The following is a 21,049-nucleotide window of genomic DNA, read 5'->3' as shown; positions in this document are numbered from 1 at the left end:
GAGGCCAGCCTGGTCTACAAAGTGAGTTCCAGGACAGCCAGGGCTACACAGAGAAACCCTGTCTCGAAAAAACAAAACAAAACAAAACAAAAGAAGTAATTACCAGGAATATACTTTAAAGATGTAACACAAACTGTTCTCTTCTATTGTCATTTTAAATATTTTCTGTGTGGGGATAAGAGTAGCATTAATATATTTAAGTTTTACTATGAAGCCATGTGCAAATAAATATAATCCTAAATAGAGAGAAAACTTAAATTGGCAAATGTTTTCTAGCTGAGAGAATGAGTTCAAATAACACAAACAGGCACAATTTACAGTGACCATGGTTTCCCTCTTCAGTGCCTTACGTAAGAAGTTTGGCTATTAATCTATTAAATGCCAAAATCAGTCTTACTGTGGTTGTCTTGAGATTAGTGCATTTCATAATATTTATGTTTTTATTACTGTCATTTATTTATGTGTGTTGATGGGGCACATGCATGTCATAGTGTGTATATAAAGGTCAAAGGGCAATTGTGAATCTTTGAGCATCATATGGTTACATTAAACTGGTAGACAACTTTTGTCTAAATTACTGCATGTTTCAGAAACTTGTAGATTTTTAAATTGGCCAAATGAAGAAATGGATTTTAAGTGCAAGTTCAGAGATGTAAAGCCCATAATACACAAATATATAATTCTTAAAGTAGCAAGGTTGAAAAGGAATTAAGAAATAATTTAATAAACGAATAAGTGATTTCACAAGCAAATGGAATAGTTCTCTTGAAAGATAATATTGGTTTGTTTGTTTGTTTGTTGTTTTTTGATTCATCTCAAATTTGTTTACTCAGAATTGCTTGGGGTGATTTTCTTTTTCTACAAAAATCCAAGTGGAGATACCTGTGTTATTCCCCCCAACAAATCTTCACCTTCAAGTTACAAGCCTGCCCTTGCTTAACAACCACCAATCAGAAGCAAAGCAGAAGTTAAGTTTACAGTTTGGATCTCAGCACCAGCCAGTTATGTTAAAGGCCATAATAGTCCCCCATCAAATGTGTATCAGTCTAGAAACCCACATCTTATATCTATAAATATTTGCCTAATACTAGGCTCAGGGCTCCACCTTCCTACCATGTCAACGTTGGCTCCAGCTTGAATAAAAAGAGCCTAAAGCCTTTGCAACAGGTTCAGCTCCTTGGTGGTCTTTTGGGGTTCTCAAGCATTTCCTGGTAGAATGAAGTCAATACTTTTACCTAATTTTTAAAATTTAACTTTACTTTTAATATTATATTATTTCATTCCCCACCCCCCCTTTCCTCCTTCCAAATCATCCTATATAATCTTTGCTCTCTTTCAAATATATAGTCTCTTTTTCCATGAACTGTTATATACATATATAAATATGCACATGATATATGAATTTCCCTATATGCATATATACTGCATACATAACATTATATTGCTCAGATTGTATAACATCACATCTTTGTATGTTACCTGCGTCAAACATTTGGTATTGGATAACCAACTGGTGTCCCGATCTCCTTGAAAAGATTATTTCCTTTGATTGCTCACAGCATTCTGTAGCAGCTTGTAACCCTTAATTTAGGCCTTCTGAGATTTCCTCTATTCGCATTAGCATTTCTGCCAAGTCCATCTTGGCCACGAAAGGGACAGTATACTAGTTTCCTGCCCCTGGGGCAGAAGCAACAGGGAGTGGGCCTCCACAAATGTTGATGGTTGCAGTGGCTTGAGGCTAGTTTGTATAATGGTGTACATATTTTCCTGCTCCTCCTTTGAGGAATGCCCTCTCTGCACGATGATTGGGAATGGTGGCAGGTCCTGGAGTCATGTCAGTGTCCCAGCAAAATGGTGGAGCACTGAGACCTTTGACAAAGCCCTTGAGGCTGGGGGGTGGGGGAGCACTGAAGACATAAGTTCAAAAATATGAAATTTCTCGACGATGCAAACTATAGGGATGGAGTGTGAATTGTACAGGGAGCTTCGCACTAGGGGAATAGAGGTGGCTGAACTGGGGACCAGCTTGTCCCAAGATACTACGGGAAGAGATGAAGAGATTTAGGGAGTGATGATTGTAAAGCTGCTAAGTTATTTTGTTTATTCATAGGCATAGGCAGGTAGGTGGATTCCTAGATTTGGGGTCAACCTGGGACAGAGCTAATTTAGTTCCAGGTGTGGTCAGAATAGTGGTTTCAGGACATGGTCCTACCCAGGTATCTTATTGTTCTTGTGCTTACTGTCTCTTTCTTGCACTCAAGGGGCTGGGAGCATGGACTGCTTATTCTTGGGATGATTGGGAGGGAACCTGGGGTAAAGACTGAATTGATGTGTAAAGTAAAGAACAGGACTTTTGGGTCTGCAAAAGACAGAGCTATCCAGAGAGTTTTGAGAATAGCAGGAGAAAGCTGTCTAAAGCAGAGAAGTGTCTGGAGATCCCCAGAGAGAGCAATCTGGAAAACTGTCTGGAGCAAAACACAGGCCATCAGTATAGACCCTGTGATTTGACTTAGAGTGCTTTGTTTTGCTGCTCTCAAACACCACTTCTTTCAGGGATCCACTCCAAGCCGAGCCTGGTCCTTGTCATATAGCCATTGTGTTGGTTTTATGCGTTTTATGTTTTATTGTTTGTTTGTTTGTTTTGTTTTTTGTTTTTTGTGTTTTGGCATATGTTTAGGCAGCCATGATGTTGACCCTCTGTGGGTGTAGCTCCTAAAACTCCTAAGAGAAAAAAAAAAATCAACCATCAAACACCATAGTCCTCTGGCATTTACAAGGTGTCTGCCCCAGTTGCTCAAAGTTCCTTGAAGCTTAGGGGTGGGAGTTGTTTTATAGATGTACCTTTTGTGACTGTGAGGAACAAATCTACATCTTGATTGGTTGTAGTACTGTAATGGTTTCTATCACAAAGAGATGTTTCCCTGAGGAGTGAGAACTATACGTATCTAAGGTACAAGGACAAATGTTTATAATATACTTAGAGATTATATTGGCTTAGTTAAAAAAAAAAAAAGAAGAAGAAGCCAAAGTTCCTGGTTCTCCTCAATGTGGTAATTGGTATAGTCACAGTACCAGTCATTACCAGTATCCCTCTTGTTGAGCAGATGTTAAAATCCAATTAGAGAGCTGTTGGTTACTGCTAATTATGTCTTCCTCCATTGCACCCCTAAGATTATTATAGCATATGGGTCACTATACTCATTCATAGGTGTCATTCCCATTGATCACTTTTCACTCTTAGATGTCTATGGGGCATTTTCTAGTGTGATGAGTATTATTTTGCAGGGAGAAGGCTTCCAGGTCAATTCTAGCTCAAAGGCTTTTGGGCCTTGTTTGAGACCACTGGGAGGAGCTACTAAGGGCAATACCCATACCTGTTTTGTTGTTGTTGTTGTTTATTTTGAAGTCTTATAGACAATGCTATCCAACAATTCGAAAGAGGGTTTTTTATGAATTGTGTTGTTTTGTTTTATATTTAGTTTTTTTTAAATTATTTTTTGTTTGAGTGTTTTTTTGCCAGCCGATATGGCAAATTTCACTTAAACTATATAATTATCTTTATACACAAACGTATATATATATATATATTGAATGCTATGTACTACAGGTAGAAAGATAATAGTTTCATTTCTTATGAATTTCTTCAGACACTCTTACTGTTATTTTAATCTCTTCTCTCCTTCTAACATTTTTTTTTCTTTTGAGAACTCTCAGTTCAGATCAACCTGAACAAGGACAACATCAGTGAATGTACTAATATGTAAGGTGAAATGTCATAGGGACTCATTCCTAGTCAAATAAGGACAAGCAGCTGAAAAAAATTCTGAGAATGAAATAAATAGTCTCCCACAAGGAAGAGCACACCAATTGATTTCCAATACAAAACAATATACATATATATTTACACATGAAATATATATATATATATATATATATATATATATATATATATGATACAGACTGAGCATGCTTATTTATGTTTAGGAATAGTTATATATATATAAAAACATATGTATATATATATTTATGATTATATAAATATATATGTCTAGAAAACACTTAAATGAGAGTAAGAAAATTATTTTGGAAGGGAGAAAGAGATGGAATGGTTGAGGCACCCATATTATAATCATAAACTGTTAAAAGAATGAAACATATAGAGGTAATTTTTATTGGAAATACATTTTTAAGTTTATTCCATGGATAACCAAACAAATGAGCAAGACTTTAAACACTAGTTACAATTATCCACAAAACTGTCCCATTTATGAAAGGCCTAATTAAAATGAGTGTTGAGGTAAGTGTGTTAGAGAGCAGAGTGGCTTCAGTTTGACATAACAGACAACTATGTTTATCTAATAAATAAAATGACCTTTAAACACTACAGGATTTTCCTGTTCTTTCCTTAGACACGGATTATTTAACCTTTGGAGTACAACATAAAAACAGACATTAACAAGGATAGGAAAAATATCAACTTAATGTTCTCTATCATGCAGTTTTGATAAATGATGATTATAAGCAATAGAGGTTTTCTTTCCTCTAGGTATGTCTTTTTGTGCACAAATTTTGTGTTCATTATTTTTCTTTATTCTGTTTTACTTTGAAAGGACAAAATTGTCAAGTAAACTTAATTTATATGAGTTCATAATCTCATCATTTTTCACTGTCCTAATGCTCTGTATTGGTTTGAATGGTATTGTTGATCCTACTCTCAGTCATATATGGTCATATATTTGCATCCTTGTTTTCCAGTTGATGAGCTTGCTGGGAAGGGTTAGGAGGTGTAGCTTTGTTTGAGAAGTTGTGTCACTCAGAGTTTATAAATGCATGCATTCCAGTTCTCTATTTCTCTCTCTCTCTCTCTCTCTCTCTCTCTCTCTCTCTCTCTCTCTCTCTCTCTCTCTCTCATCCCCCCTTCCAGGTTTTTGTCTAATCTTTAAGATAAGACTCCAGTTCCATGCCACTGTTTCTCATTTTATGCAACCTACCATGGACTATAATCCTTTGGAGATTGAAAATCCTTTGAAAAAAAATATATATATATTTTTTTTTTAAGTAGTAACTAAGACCAGAGTTACCATGACAGGCCTTATTAGGCTATGTATGAAGAAATGAGGAAAGCCTTTGGACTTCGTGCTACAAAAGTTGTTGAACATTATGAGCAGGGGTTAATGGCCCCTCCCCATAGGATATTAGAAAATAGTAGGCCCAAAAGCTATGTAGACTCTGGAGGCCCAACTTGAGAGTTTCAGAGGAGAACAGCAGTAGGAACTGGGCTAGAGGCCATTCTTGTGATTTCCTTATCAAACAATGTGGTTGGTTTTTAAAATATATTTATTTTTATTTTTTAGTCCCTTTTTACAGTCCTGACCCTCTCAGTCTCCAAGCGGATGTCCCCACCCCTCTTCCTCCACCCCACCAGACCTCCCCACTCCTTGGGACATCAAACCTCTTGAGAATTAGGTGTGTCTTTTCTCACTGAGGCCAGACCAGGCAGTGCTCTGCTGTATATGTGTCAGGGGCCTAGTGTCAGTTGTTGTATTCTGTCTGGTTGGTGATTCTGTCTGAGAGATCTCAGGAGTGGGGTCCAGATGAGTTGAGACTGCTGGCATTCCCATGGGGCCTCACTCTTCCTCATCTTCCTTTGCTTCTTCCAGCTTTTCCTCAATTCAAGCACAGGGGTCCCCGGCTTCCATGCATTAGTTAGGTACTAGTATCTGCATCTGATTCTTTCAGCTTTTTGTTAGGCCTCGCAGAGGGCAGTCATGCTAGGCTCCTGTTTGCCAACATGCCACTGCGTCAGTAACAGTGTCAGGGCCCTGAGCCTCCCCTTGAGATGGATCCCAATTTGGGTCTCTCACTGTACCTCCTCTCTCATGCTCTTCTCCATCAATATTCATAAGTGAAATGGGTCTGAAGTTCTCTTTTTTGTTGGGTCCTTGTTTGGTTTAGGTTTCAATGTAATTGTGACTATATACAATGAATTGGGTAGTGTTTCTTCTGTTTTTATTTTATGGAATAGTTTGTAGAATACTGGAATTAGCTCTTCTTTGAATATCTGGTAGAATTCTGCACTTAAGCCATCTGGCCCTGGAATTTTTTTGAGGGGAGCGTTGGGAGATTTTTAATGACTTCTTCTATTTCCTTAGGGAATATGTTTAGACAGTTTACCTGCTTTTTTGTTGTTTTGTTTTGTTTGTTTTTTTGTTTTTTCGAGACAGGGTTTCTCTGTATAGCCCTGGATATCCTGGAACTCACTTTGTAGACCAGGCTGGCCTCGAACTCAGAAATCTGCCTGCCTTTGCCACCCTAGAGCTGGGATTAAAGGTGTGTGCCACCATGCCTGGCTAGTTTGCCTGCTTTTAATTTAACTTTGGTACATGATATCTAGGAAATTATCCATTTCATCTAGATTTTCCAACTAGGTTGAATAAATCCTGATTTCTCAGCTAGATATTAGATATCTTTATATAATTAAAATCAATTTTGTAGTTTGTGTCCACAATATTTCTATTAAATGGTCTAAAGCTATATTGCTTCATGTGACATTAAACAATTTTATGTTATAAAATTCATTTAAATATTATTTGCTAATACATACCATTATACATGATATATGACCATTTTATGTATATTATATATGCATATGAACACACATATCCATGAACACATATATACAGTACAGAAACAAGAACAAGTACATGGGTACAATAAAAAACCCGTATTATATTTGAAGTAGTTTTTAATATTTATGCATCCCTCAATAAAGTATTTTATAAGGCTATTTATTTTATCATTTAATGTAATAAATATGTTGAATTAATCATTCTAAAATATTATCAATTTTATTAAAAACATTACTTGAATGGGGTGTGGCTTTTCTGTCATTCGTAGTAGAAACCCATTATACACATGCATGGTGATGGAGATAGCTGTAATCCAAGCACTCAGAAGACAAAGCCAGGTAGATAACATGTTTAAACTTTGTAACCAGTCTTGGTTGCAAAGTTGCTGATCAATGTGCAGTACAGGTAGATTACTTCACAGAAACATAAAAAGAGAAAAAACAAAACCAAACAAACAGAACAAAAAACAAAAAGAAATATATACTATAAGACCCTCTTTTAAAAATTTTTGACTATTAACAAATGTGAAGACATTTCCATATCATTCAAAAAATAAATTTACAAAATGTTAAATGATAGACCAATACCAAGATGCTATGTAAACTAAGAATAATCCAAGATATTAGATGCTAAAGAGTAATTATAGAGCAGTGATATTTGTATGAAGTATTTCTGTCCTGCTTGGAGAGGTTCAGCCACATTTTCCATGTGTATCAAACTGAGGCACAGCGTCCTTCACTGTTAACCCCATTAAAACAAATACCAGTCGATATTATATACAAAATTACTTTTCCTGCTCTAAAATTTTGCTTTTTATAGAATTGTTATTACTAGGATCTCGACTTCAGTTTCAAGCCAGAAAATCTAGGACAAGGAACAGGCAATCTTTACCAAGAATCTCTGGGGCATCACCTTTCCTAAAGGCATGCTTTATTCCTGTAATCAGGGACACAACTGAATCAGCACATGCTGACAGCTCTGCTTACACAGGCTTCACAGTCTAGAACTAGTCCCAGAGAGTAATTTTGACATAAGGCATGCCGGCTTTTCCTTTAGCTTGTTTTTCCCTTGTTTTTCTGTTTGCCTTTCTTGTTTGATCCTTATTTTTCCTTCAAGGATGCTGGTGAATCCTTGAAGGTAAGAAAGCCATGCTCCTAGAGTTAGTTATTAAAGAAAAAAAAATACTACATCATAAAACAGGCATTAATCAGCATTTAAAATTCAGCTATTCACAAAAATAGTAACCAAGACTAAAGGGATAGTAGTTTCACACACAAACTTGTTTGATAAATGTTTAACATAGTATGAAGTCAAAGTCATCATGCAATATCCCAGGAAATAAAACTTCATTCTGGGAGTGCAGTTACACTGCATGAGTGCAACTAAACACTGAAACAGCCAATCAGTCAATACTTAATGACTCTCAAGATAAAAGTTACATTATTTTAAGGCTTTTCACATTTAAAAATGTGTAACCATGGATAATCACATCAGAAATGTCATCTTAAATACTACTTTTCCTCATAATGTAAAATAATATGACTTTTAATATGTGAGGGTTTTTTGTTGTTGTTTTTCAGTTTTACGTAAATGGAAATGTGAATGTTTTCGCTGTCATTTTTTTTGTCATCCAGTAGTTCCTATGAGTTCCACCTTCCTTTTGAGAGAGTGATCCATTCTTTACTATGTTTACAATGCACTTGATGTGCATTCAAATCATTTGACATTTGAAACAAATGATAAAGATCAAGAGTCGTTGTGCATATTTTTATTGTACATATGAAGACTTCTCAATACACACTTCGAAGTCAAAATTGCTTCCTGAGTGGTACCAATTCACATTAAGTAAGGGTTGCAAAAGAACTTATTGACATGGTTGTTGAAGTCTGTCTTATTGCAGTGGTTACATTTTTTTTTTTAATCATCACAAACATTTTAGTTGTTTAGGGCTTACAATGTTGTCCGTTTAGATAGTGGGGATTTTCTCGGAAGTTTCTCTCTTTGCTGCCAGATTCTCCACCATCATTAGTTGCATGCAAGCTCCTGAGAAGGATTTTTTCCTTTTGGTGCTGCCCTACCGTTGTAGCGCCCCCACGTGGCTAAGGTTGACTTCTGATACTGTGAAGGAACTGATGCACAAACTGACCAAGAAAGGCCTGAGGTCCTACCTAGTAGATCGGAGGGGCTCACATAGGGTAGCACTGGTCTGCCTTGTGATCAGTAATAAAACCTTGAGAATCCTTAAGTACAAAGAGGCCTTGCCCTGATCTCTCTGAACATCTCTAGCATTTGATTAAGAAAGTGCTCAGTGTCATTAAGCATCTTGAGAGGAACATAAGTGATAAGGAGATTAATTTGGCCTGCTTCGAATAGAGAGCAGAATACACCAGTTGGCTTGTTACTGTAAGAGTGAGGAGGACATCCCAACCAACTGGAAATATGAGTTGTGCACAGCCCCTTCTCCAATAGCATAAATTATCTATATGAACAATAAAATAACTTCAATTGGTTCTTTTTTAAAAAAAATAATGCTACATAGGACATTGTTGAAGATTTAATTTCAATAATCAATATTTCTAAATATTTCTTTGCCAACTAAGAGGATGAATGTCTTTTAATGATCAATCAAATATTTCTAGAATGTTCTCAGAATCTCCATCACCCTTAGTAGTAAACAAGTATAACAAACACAGGATTCCATTACCCAAAATTGTTACTGTTGGCTTAGGTGTTCAACAGCCTTGCTTTTGTTTTTTGACTACCAACTAGCTTGTAAGTTATTTCTTTTCAAATAAACAATAGTTACATCTTAACAGAGAAATGCTACTACACTTCAAAAATCTCAATACAAACATTTATTTCATAGTTTTTCAGTAGGGCACACTTTACTCCAAATAAATTCATCTACCAACTTTAGAACTTTATTTTTTATTAATTATCAATATGTTGTACATCCTAAGAAAGGATAACATCCGCAGGAGTAAATAAAGTTTAACAACTTTTAGGAAATTGTATTGGTATCATTGTCATTCAGTATTACTTACAAGCTTGTACACATTACATAAACAAGATATTCCCTTTACTCTGTGATTTTTTTGCTGTTACATGTTACTACTCATAAAACCCTCACTGTTTTGAATTAGATATACAAAAGCTCTTTGTTATGATGCTACTTTGTAGATGCTTTCATATTTAGCTGACAATAATCACGTGTGTTCCAGAGAATCGTCAAGGCCTCTTTGTTTTTCCATAAGACAATAGAAGTTAATTCAAACTGCATCTATGTCTTCATTATCCAAAGTATAGCACATTAAGGATGGTAATATATTTGGGATGCATAACCTAATAAATGAACAGAAAACTCCATATTGCTGGCATAATGTATAAAATAAAGTACTATAATCTCTAAAATATAATTAAGTAGCATTGCTGTTTACATTAATGTTCCATTAATATTACCACACAGGAACACAAACGTACGGCTCTCACACATGCATCTGAGCTGTAATTTTTCTAAAGTACATACTGAATTCAGGGCTTGATATTATATGTGATTATACCACTCCATTACTTACTTTAGAAATATTTGCACTTACTTTCCTAAACTTATCTCATATAAAATCATCTTCAGATAATAATAATTGATTTTACTATTTTTGCTCTGAAATATTTCAATAAAATCTCTGATGTTGCTGGAATCTAATAGAACTGCATGTGTTAGTTTTAAAAATTGACTTACAGTTACAAGGAATTTTAAAAATTGACTTATAGTTACAAGGAAACCACACATATATGCATGAACACATCTCACCTAAAAGATCACGAGATATCAGCAGAACTAAAATATATTATTATAATCCATATTATTTACAAATATTAATTTTAATACCGAAACTCAGAGATTCTTCCTTAATCCCAGTTGGAGGGAGAAGATTGCAATAGTATAAAAATGTCTTTAAGTATTGCAACATATTTAAACTATAATCTACTGAAGTAGACATATTTTTAAGTGCAAATGGGCAACACTAATTAGAAAACAATATTTTTGTTGCCTTTTGTAGTCACATATACAGAGACTCCAACAAGTTATCAGCTCAGCATAACAACACAAATAATAGAAAAACCTCAATGTGGAAATACAGAAAATAAAGATGGGTTGCTCATTGCAATCAAGATCATATTCTAAATGTGTCTCTTGCACAAGCCTTGAATACAACAAAATGATATAATCATATCAAGGGCACTACTGAGATGTAAGAAGAATGTTAGTAGAAGTTGGAGAGGAAAATAGAATGTAATGGGACAACTTGACAATAATGGTGGGCATACATGTATAAAATGTACAATCTAATAATGTATTACACAATAAACACTAAAACAAAAAGTCAATGGGTGTGTAGGTATTTAGTCAAAGTGGAAAAACAGATTTGCATTCCTGTGTCAGTAGAAAATGGATAGGCGAAGGCAGACAAAACCTCAGTGCCTGACATTTGTTTGTCATGGAGAAATCTAGAGAAGAAAAACAGGAAGTTCCCATCCTTGCTTTCCTTTGTCTCCTTGAATAGCTGGAAGTCAGAGTCATACTGTTCTTGGAAGGGATCTTGGAGAAAGATGTGCACATAAAGATAACTCTGGACCACAGCGAAGATCCCTGACTCACCATCAAATTACTCGTCACTGAATCAATGTTGGGAAAATATCAGAATGAAAGAGAAAGTATCAACCTCAAGATTAAAAAAGGAAAGCAAGAAAACACATGGGTAACAACATGATATTTCATCTCATAAATCATAAAATAAAATTTCACATAAGACATAAAATATCATTAATATAAAAGTTCTAAATGAATAAAACTTTAAATAAATAAACTTTTAAATGAAAATTTAAATAAATCATAAAATAACATTTTAGAACTTATGGGAAATGAGAGTTTTCAGAAATGGCATATGAAACATTGTTTTTTGCATTTTACAATATTATAACAAAATTTGGAGGAAATATTTAACAATTCTGTAGTGATGGATTTTTAATTCAGTTAACATAAAATGTATACATTTTTGGTACTGAGTATCCAATCCTCAGATATTTGTTTGGTAGTTATTTAATATTTGTCTTTTCCTCCAGATCATCCTCAATTTTCCATCACAAGAATCAACTTTCATTTATGAATTCTTAGGTAGTTATATTTATGGTCTTTTTATGTTATGTATTAGCCTAAAATTAACAGGAAGTGAAAATTTATTTTACTAGATTAATGAATAAACTCCATTAGTATGTGCACATATGGAAATGGTATTCAGTAGTAAATAAACAGTGAGAAATTTAATTATAAGTTAGTATTAAAAATCGATGTTATATAGCCATGCTATATTTTAATAAAAACCTGTAAAATCTAATTATGTTGTGTTTAGTCATTTTTAGAATAGAGAAACATAACCAAGGAAAGGCATGTTTAGGTGTGTCTTTGCCTGTATTCAGGTTGTGCATTTGAGTGTGTGTTTGTCTGTTTTAAATTGATGTTTGGTAACTCATATAATCAAGGGAGTTTGGAAATTCTACAATTATTCCATGGTAGGATGGGTCTCAGAAGATTTGTTGTATGATGAATTGAGTCAAGAATTGGAAAAATGAATTTACAAAAATCAATCTCAATCTTAAGTAAAAATCAAGATCACTACAACTCAATTGGGAATGTCTCACACCCAAGCTCAGAGAGACAGACAGAGATGAGACAGAGACAGAGACAGAGACAGAGACAGAGACAGAGACAGACACAGACACAGACACAGACACAGACACAGTCACAGACATATATATATATATATATAAAGACACAAATTCAGAGAGTATTTTCTTCACAGTTTCCATCCATTCAGATCTTTTGAAGGTTGAATGCTGTATTTGCAAAGACTGAATTAGGACAGAACACTTGCTTTATAGACTCTGTCAACTTCATGTTTTTTTTTCTGAAAGAATCTCACAACTACACCCTAATCTGTGTTTGAATAGCTATCAATGCATTTTGCTCTATGTTCAATTTGACACACAATGTTATCTACATTAACCCACCTTTATTAACTTGCTAATTATATCCAGTATAGAAATAAAAATTACAGCAACTTCACAGTTCTAGCAAGCATTATAAAACTTCCATTTGTGCAATTGAAATTATTCTATCTACCAGCTTCCTAAAGGAATAAAAAAGACTCCAGTTGGGTGTATTGGAAAATGATAGTAATCTTAGCATCTGAGTGGTATAGGTAAGAGGATTAGGAGTTCAAGGATAGCCTCAGACATAAGAAAGTAAAGTTCCCATGAGTGCCATTAAGCCTTGTCTCAAAAGTGAAGAAGGAAAAAAGAGAATAAAAAGACAGAGGAGGAGACTGGGAAAGGAGCAGGGGGAAGCATCAAAGAGTAGGAGAACAAGGAAGAAGAAGAAGCATAATGAAGAGGAAGAGGACCTTCCTCAGAAAATGTATAAAATGTATATTTTTAATATTAGATCTCTTTCATTCTCTGATGTCAAATTAAGAATACGATGCAATGTAAATGTATCAATATCATATGACAAGGGGGTCTAATAAAAGATGAACAAAATATTAAAACATACACATTTTTGCTTCACAACATTATCTTACAAATAGGAGGAAGAAAACTCTTCAAATGTTATGGAGCTTATATCACTAACAAGTCCTATGGCTTCAGCAGAGAAGGATACTTACAGTCTTCCAATATTCATTAAGTGTGTTCCCTTTAACTTCAAACTTATCAATGCCTTCTTATTTTTTTGGCATGGTATGATGTCCCCATCAGTCATTTTTAAACTTTCTAAATGTCTAAGCATATTGTTTCAAAATGTTCACCTTAATGAAATCATTGTTGCATTAGTTTTGGAAATTAATTTTTTTTCAAATTTCATAGCTACAGACTAGAGAAATATAAAATATTTGAAACATTAAGACTCGGTTTTAGAGGAGGCAAAATAAACCATGGTGACTAGTGCATTTTACTTCCACTTTGATTTTACTCATAAGAAATGTGAATGCCAAAACCAAGAGGAAAACACTATAAATTAGACTATGATTCAAAGCATATATGGCCTACTAAGGAGCCTTGCTTTTGCCAAGAAAGACATTGGCATCTAATTAGAGATGCTACGGAGTCTTTGAAAGGCCATTTTGTCATTCCCTAAGGACATATCAGTCAGTCTGGTGAATAAGATAGCATGAATAGTGAAATCCCTGAGCATGCGTTCATGGCTAGCTACACTTGTTTGATTTTGAAGAGATTTCCTTTATTAGAAGCAATGTTCAACAAAGTATCAAAATAGTGTGCAAGTCATAACTGTAATTTCACAGATGGTTTTCCTGGTCTAAGCTGCACATGTAGAGAAGACAAATCTATACTCTGGATAAATATATCTTCTAGGAAGACAAGATGTAATTTTTTTTTTTTTAATGATAGAAACCGTTCTAAATAATCAGCCTGCCCCTAGGGTTCTGGCTGATCACCTGTGAAACAGAGTCATACCTGAGATTCACAATGTGTTCTCTTCTACTGGCAGGTTAGAAGTTCAACAATATGAATAGCCAGGCTGACCTTGATGTGTGCAGCATAATTTCTAAAATCCATGCCCAATGCCATAGCTACCACCACTATGGATCTTTTTTCCACAAGACCACTGTGGAAGAAAATAGATGATTTTAAAACATCTTTTTTTGTATGTTCAAGTCTTGTCATTCTAGAATCAGAGCTACAAAAATTCTCCTCTGGTGAGACCATTGTTGAGTTAGCATTGACCTCGGACACAGCTGTCTCAATTTTCTTTTTCCAGAATCCTCGGCTATATCAGATGCCACTTTTACAGTTACACTTGCCAATAATTTTTAAATCACATTCAATCTTTGTTTTTTGGAAGCAGTTTGAACATAACAGTGAAATTGTGCATCTAGCCAGTTTTACCTACACACAATTAAGTAATTAGAATTTTCACATTTTATTTCATAAAAAGGAGTTCCAATGTTAGTGCCTCTCAGACATGTACTAGAAAGGGACTGTAATATTTTAGGTATTCATCTCTACTTGTGTGTAACATGCAAAATTGCCTGTAGAACAAGCTTGACTTTTTTTCTTCCTTTGATGACTGAGAAAAACTTCACCTGCAAGTACTAGAAAAGACTAAGTTATAGAAGAAATGGCCCAGAAATTGATATAATGAGTATTTGAGCTACTTTTTCATGACGTTTACCTTTGACTGCTATATATCCTGCTATAGTTCAATCAAATATTACTTTGTTATAGCTAAAAAATTTTGTTGTACAAGCCCTAGATGGCCATATTACAATAATGTCAAGATCACACAGTAACTTAGTTGCCTACATTGAGCATATAAGTCTCTACTGAGTTCCAGCCATAACAAACTCTATTGAGTTCCAGCCATATAATTGCATTCATCTTTACATTGAAGTTCTGAAGTTCTGAAGCTACTCTGCATGCCAACTGACACCTCAATCAAAAGTGAACTTTCACAACAGTGTATGTTTTTCTTAATACACGAAAATCTTAGAATACAAGATCTCCTATAGAAAGCAGTTAAGTGCTGTCCTCATTCAGAGAAAAGAGACAGCATAAAATGGGAAGAAGTTACTAAGTGTATAAGAAAAAAATTATGATATATCAAATACCTGAAGAAACTCAAGTGACCCCAAGAAAGATACATGTGAAAAAGTCTTATGCTTTTTTTGACTTAAAATGTAGTCTATCACAGTAATAGAATTTGGAGTTTTCTTTCAGCATTTAAAATCATATATAATCAATCGATCTAATTCACTGTGTAAAATGCTGGTCTTGCATACCATGGATCCTGGCCATACCATCACCATCTTCTGGATGATGAGAACTCAAACATCATTCTTCCCCTCAGCATGTTTCAAGTACACATGTCTACCTGTGACAAATATATATATATATATATATATATATATATATATATATATATATATTTCCCTTTTGTCAGCATGATGGCTCAGTGGGCAAAATCATTACCAGGAAGTCTGAGGACCTGAGATCAAATTTTGGAACCCATTTGGAAGAGGACAAAACTGACTCCTCCTGCAAGTTGTCTTCTGAATTCCACGTATAAAGATGTGCCTATTCTCAATAGAGAAATAAACTGCAAAATCATGTTTCAACATGTACTCCAGCTATAATCACTAAAATCATTGACTAGAAATGTGTTTCATACCTTCAGGGTGATTTCCCCTTAAGAAATGACATATTTCTCCTAAATGATGGTAAAATTATTATTTTCCCTCAGCAGGGCATATAGTGATATATGACATTTTATTACAATATGGCTTCTATTATTCTCCTGGAAAACATTTTTCTCCTCAAAACCTTTTTCTAAGTCTCCTGTCTTCCCACTTGTACTTTACAACTTTTTGGTGTGAAGATTTTCTATAATTACTAAGTCAGGTTATCTTCCAATAGTCAATAGAGATTTTATTCCACACAAAACCTGACCTTCAAATGACATGCCATACATTTTATTACCCATAATTGCTCTTGCCTCTCAAGATAAAATTAAGAGGTTTAATAAATCCTTAATGACTATATAAAATACAAACAACTAGATTGCACTTTTTCCTTTGACCCTCTGTTTAGTCCTTTCACCAGATAATTAGCTTGATTTATATTTAATTTTATAGTTTATCTAATTTAGAAATGCTTTTTAAGAAAAAGTAAACCAACAGATATATAAATGACTTTTCATTTAATAGTTACTTTTATTCTTATAGTTAAGTGAATTAATAGGATGATCTAAGAATTTCTAATCATATTATAAATTATTTTGAAATAGAGCAAATGTATTTTCTAGTTAGATTTAGGAAAAAAAGAGCAGGACAAACAAGATAAATGTGGCCTCAGCTAAACATATTTCAGATCTTGACTTCTTACTAAAATAGATATAAAGATGCATTTTCTTGAATGATCTAAGGACTATAGAAGCTATTATTTCTATGAATTCTTAGAAATTCATAAAAATCCAGACATTTAACATTAAATAAAAGAATAACATTATTGGACATAAAGTAAAAAGATCAAGAATATCAAAGAGAATATATTTTTCTATCAGTTATATTTTAAATACTATGACATTAACATGTCTGTGTTCATTGAGAATTTTACCTTAACGTGTCAGTGATAGAATACCCATTGTCTTCATACTAACCAGGCTATAAATAAATCTCATAGAAAACAAATAAATGCTCTAATATAGGAAGCAAGAATAATGTTTGTAACTTTAATATCAGGGAGCCTATTCCTTCACCTCCAGACCATGAATACAAAGGGAGAAGAGAATGTTGCCATGGAGCAAACAAATAAAACAAATCAAATTATTCAACTCATTACTCAGAGTGAGGGCACAAAATTTCTATTAATTTCTCCGAGTTTTTATGCAGCAGTTGGTATGAGTAATGCATATTCAAATATCTCTTGCAATGTCTATACCAAATAAAGTGAAAGTTAGCCATTGTTCATATGTTACTGAACGGAAAATAAGATTCAGATTTTGAAAAGATTTAATGTTAGTAGCAAGAAATATTTATTTTTATTACTTATTTTTTCTTTAATCTTTTTATCTTTTTTTTTATAGTCCAGTCATTATCCCCCTCTCAATCCATCTCTGACTGTTCCCCATCTCATACCTCCTCCCTACCTCACCCCTGTCTCCTTAGAAAATTCCAGTTTTCTAAGATGAAACAGGAATCGGGATACAGATATATCTTTGCTTTGTGCTTTCTTTTGGTCTTTGCATGGGCGGGGCTCACAATTTCCTATATGCTTCAGTTTAGAGTTAGCTTTGAGATGTATGTCACTCTATGAAATTTTCAGAAGCAGAAGCGCAATTAATGACTGACACATTGAATCTTACTGTATTGCAATAAGGACTGGTAAATGCTTTAGGGAGGGAATAAAAGTAATAAATTGTCTTTAACTTCTTTCCTGGCATGCTTCCAAATTTCATCCTGCATGCCATTCTATTAAGCTGTCGTTTCCGCCTACACACCATCATATTTCTAGTGAAAGTACATCAAAAATACAGGCATTAATGTACGGGAAAGTTCCCTCTGATTCCCATTAGTCTTATTATATTCTGAAACGATGAGTTTCATATACGTGACAACCCAGACACATCGACTATGCTGGAAAGCCTCACCAGAAGAACCCACATGGCACTGGCAGTTGAAGGAAAAAGGCAGCAAGAATTATAGGATCTGAGACAAAGGCCAAGCACAGCATTAACCACATTCCTTATTCTTCTCATGGAGAAACTCTGGGCACTGAGTTTAATTGCTCCAAACAACTCCAGAAGGCTGCACTTTCATTCCCATTGTAGGTCAATGAGCATATTTGCATGGTAGAAATTATTAGCAACTAGGCCTGTCCCCAGGAGATCGTCCATGATGCTATTCACAGACCATTAACAGCAGAATTCACCCATGACCAACAGAGGCTGTGAAGAAGTGCTCTCTCCTTGGGAACCACATTAGTGGATGCATGCAACTCTTATTCAGACAGATCCCCTTTGTCCTAAGCAACTATTACAGATTTTGAAGTGAAACAATTTAATAAACAAAATATCTCCTAGCAGACTTGCTAGTAGGGTGTTTCATAAGCTTTAGAAATAAAGATTCCTTATAATCTTTAACACAGAAATATTTGAATTTTCTTGAATATTGTTGCTTTGTGTTTATGTTGGCCTTCTAAAGTAAAAGTACTTTGAGTAAGGATATAGATAATTTGAAAAAATCCAAATGAGTTGCTCTTTATCATGGATTTTTTAAACTGAAATTTTTAAAAATTTATTTTCTTGAATAAAAATGTTTTACTCCCACTGTGTGTCACAGTCTCTGGTCTTCTCTGAGGGGTCTGTAAGTCTTGTCCACATATAAGTGTGGTGTGTAAGATTTCAGTTTTTACCCCCTTTTTCTTTTCTCTCCTCTGCCCCTATTTTTTTCTACTTATAATTTCATTTCATTGTAATTTTTTTTTTAAATGCAGGATCTTCTATGTTTACAAAACATTAAATGTAGAAAGCATAACGTGTGGACACATTCTTGAATAGAGACTGCCATATCTCGTTGCCTATGTTACATGGGGAAGCTTAGACATTTACCCTTGACTGAGGACATACATATATTGTAACTCCCATTCCATTCCTGGATATGAATGGATACCCATAAATGAATGGGCATTTATTCTTGACTGATGACCTCTCACACATACTTTGTAACTATCATTCCATTGTGGATACCCATAAATAGCATACATAGTGAGAGTCATGAAATTTTTTCTGTCCTTTTAAATTTTCTTCTCTATTTTTTTTCCTTTTTAAACATAGATTTCTTGTGCAATATATTTTAATTATAGTTTCCAATCTCCCATCTTACCCCAGCACCACTTCACCTTTGTAACCATCCAAATCCACGACCGTTTTAGTTTGTCTCTCTAGAAAACAAACAAGCATCTAAAATTTAATAATAAAGTAAAAGACAAATCAAGGGAACTAGAGTAAAAACAAACAAACAAACAAATAGAAGAAAAATTGTCAAAGAAAAAAACCAAGCAATACATGTAGACAAAGAGACTCACACATTTCTACACACATCAATCCCATCAAAGCACAAAACTTAAACCATAATGTATACACAAGGGACTCATAAACTTAATAAAAAGAAAATGAAGAGAAATAGAAGAAAAAGAACAACAGCAACAACCAAAACCTAACAAAGTATTGTGTAAGAGTGAACATGCAAAACTACTATTGAATTCAATTTTTGTGGGCCATCTATTTTGGGCATGGGATCAGATCATATGACCTATTTGTTGTGTAGTTAGTGAGACTCCATTGGGAAAACCAATTTTTCATTTGTAAGTAGTTATGAATTTGACAACCTCTGTGTTAGAGATTGGATCTTGTGTTTACTTCTCCTCTCAGGGCTAAGGACCCCCTCCCCGCCCTCCCGTACCTGTCCTGTGTATGCACCATACATGTTGCCTCATAGTCTTTCTTAGTTCACAGGTACTTGAGTCCTGCTGTGTTTAGAAGGCATCATTTCCTTGGTGACTTCTACCCCCTTAGGCTCATACAGTCTTTCCACAGCCCCTTCTGCAGGGTTCCCTGGGACCTGATAGGAGGATTTTGGTTTTTGTTTTTTTAAAAAATAAATGTCAATCTGTAGAGAAATCAAAACCTGTTTCTTGTTAAATATCCAGAATTAGCACATTGGTTTATGGAATATTATTTCTCCATGAATATGATTCATTTTACCCAGAAATAACAATTTATTTAGATATTATAATATTTTGGATCATAAAATTTATCTTTAATTTTATGTTAACACTATGACAATTAAAATTGTGGAAATATTGTCACTTTAATTAAAGTTGTTGAATACTAAGGGGACTAAAAGCTTCATGAAAATAATTTTGAAAAAGTTTGGCATTATCTGTGCATCCGACAAATATATTTTAAAAATAGACATTGATCCTTTAAAGTGGTAAAGCCAAAGGAATCTCTTTTATTGAGACTGTTTTTTATTATATAAAACTTATGACTGATGTAGGTAAATTTAAAAAATTTTTTTTTTCTAAACTGGTCCTTCACATGCTGGTTGAAAGTATGAAAAACACATGAAGACACAAAGGGAATGGTAAATTTTCATAAATATCCAAATGGGGCAAATATCACTAAAAAGTTGTAGGTTTGTGAAGGGTTTTCCAATAGATGATGAAAATTGTCAAGGATAAAGAACAAAAAGAAATATATATTATATAATGTGCAAGAGAGACATCTGGCCAGAGCACCTGCAGGAGCCATCTTGGGTCCCGGATACCTCAGAGACTAGTCTGCACAGGTGAGAGTGCAGACTACAGAAGCTACACAGCTTCTGGGACAGGGAGAAGCAAAACAGCTTCTGGGACAGGCCCTGTTACAGGCCTTCATCTTCAGCCAGGAGGCAATTCCAAAAGGCAGATATCTGTGCACCTTACCTGCAAGAGAAGAGCTTGCCTGCAGAGAGTACTCTGACCACTGAGACTCAGGAGAGAGCTAGTCTCCCATGTCGGCTGACGGAGGCCTAACAGAATCAAGGGAGGAACGAGCTCCAACCAGAGAAAACTATAACAACTAACTCCAGAGATTACCAGATGGTGAAAGGCAAACGCAAGAATCTTACTAACAGAAACCAAGACCACTCACCATCATCAGAACCCAGCACTCCCACCTCAGCCAGTCCTGGATACCCCAACACACCTGAAAAGCAAGACTCGGATTTAAAATCATTTCTCATGATGCTGGTAGAAGACTTCAAGAAGGACTTTAATAACTCACTTAAAGAAATATAGGAGAACAC

Source organism: Mus caroli, chromosome 16, assembly GCF_900094665.2.
Source record: "Mus caroli chromosome 16, CAROLI_EIJ_v1.1, whole genome shotgun sequence".
NCBI classification, from domain to species: domain Eukaryota; kingdom Metazoa; phylum Chordata; class Mammalia; order Rodentia; family Muridae; genus Mus; species Mus caroli.
This window is presented reverse-complemented; position numbering follows the sequence as displayed.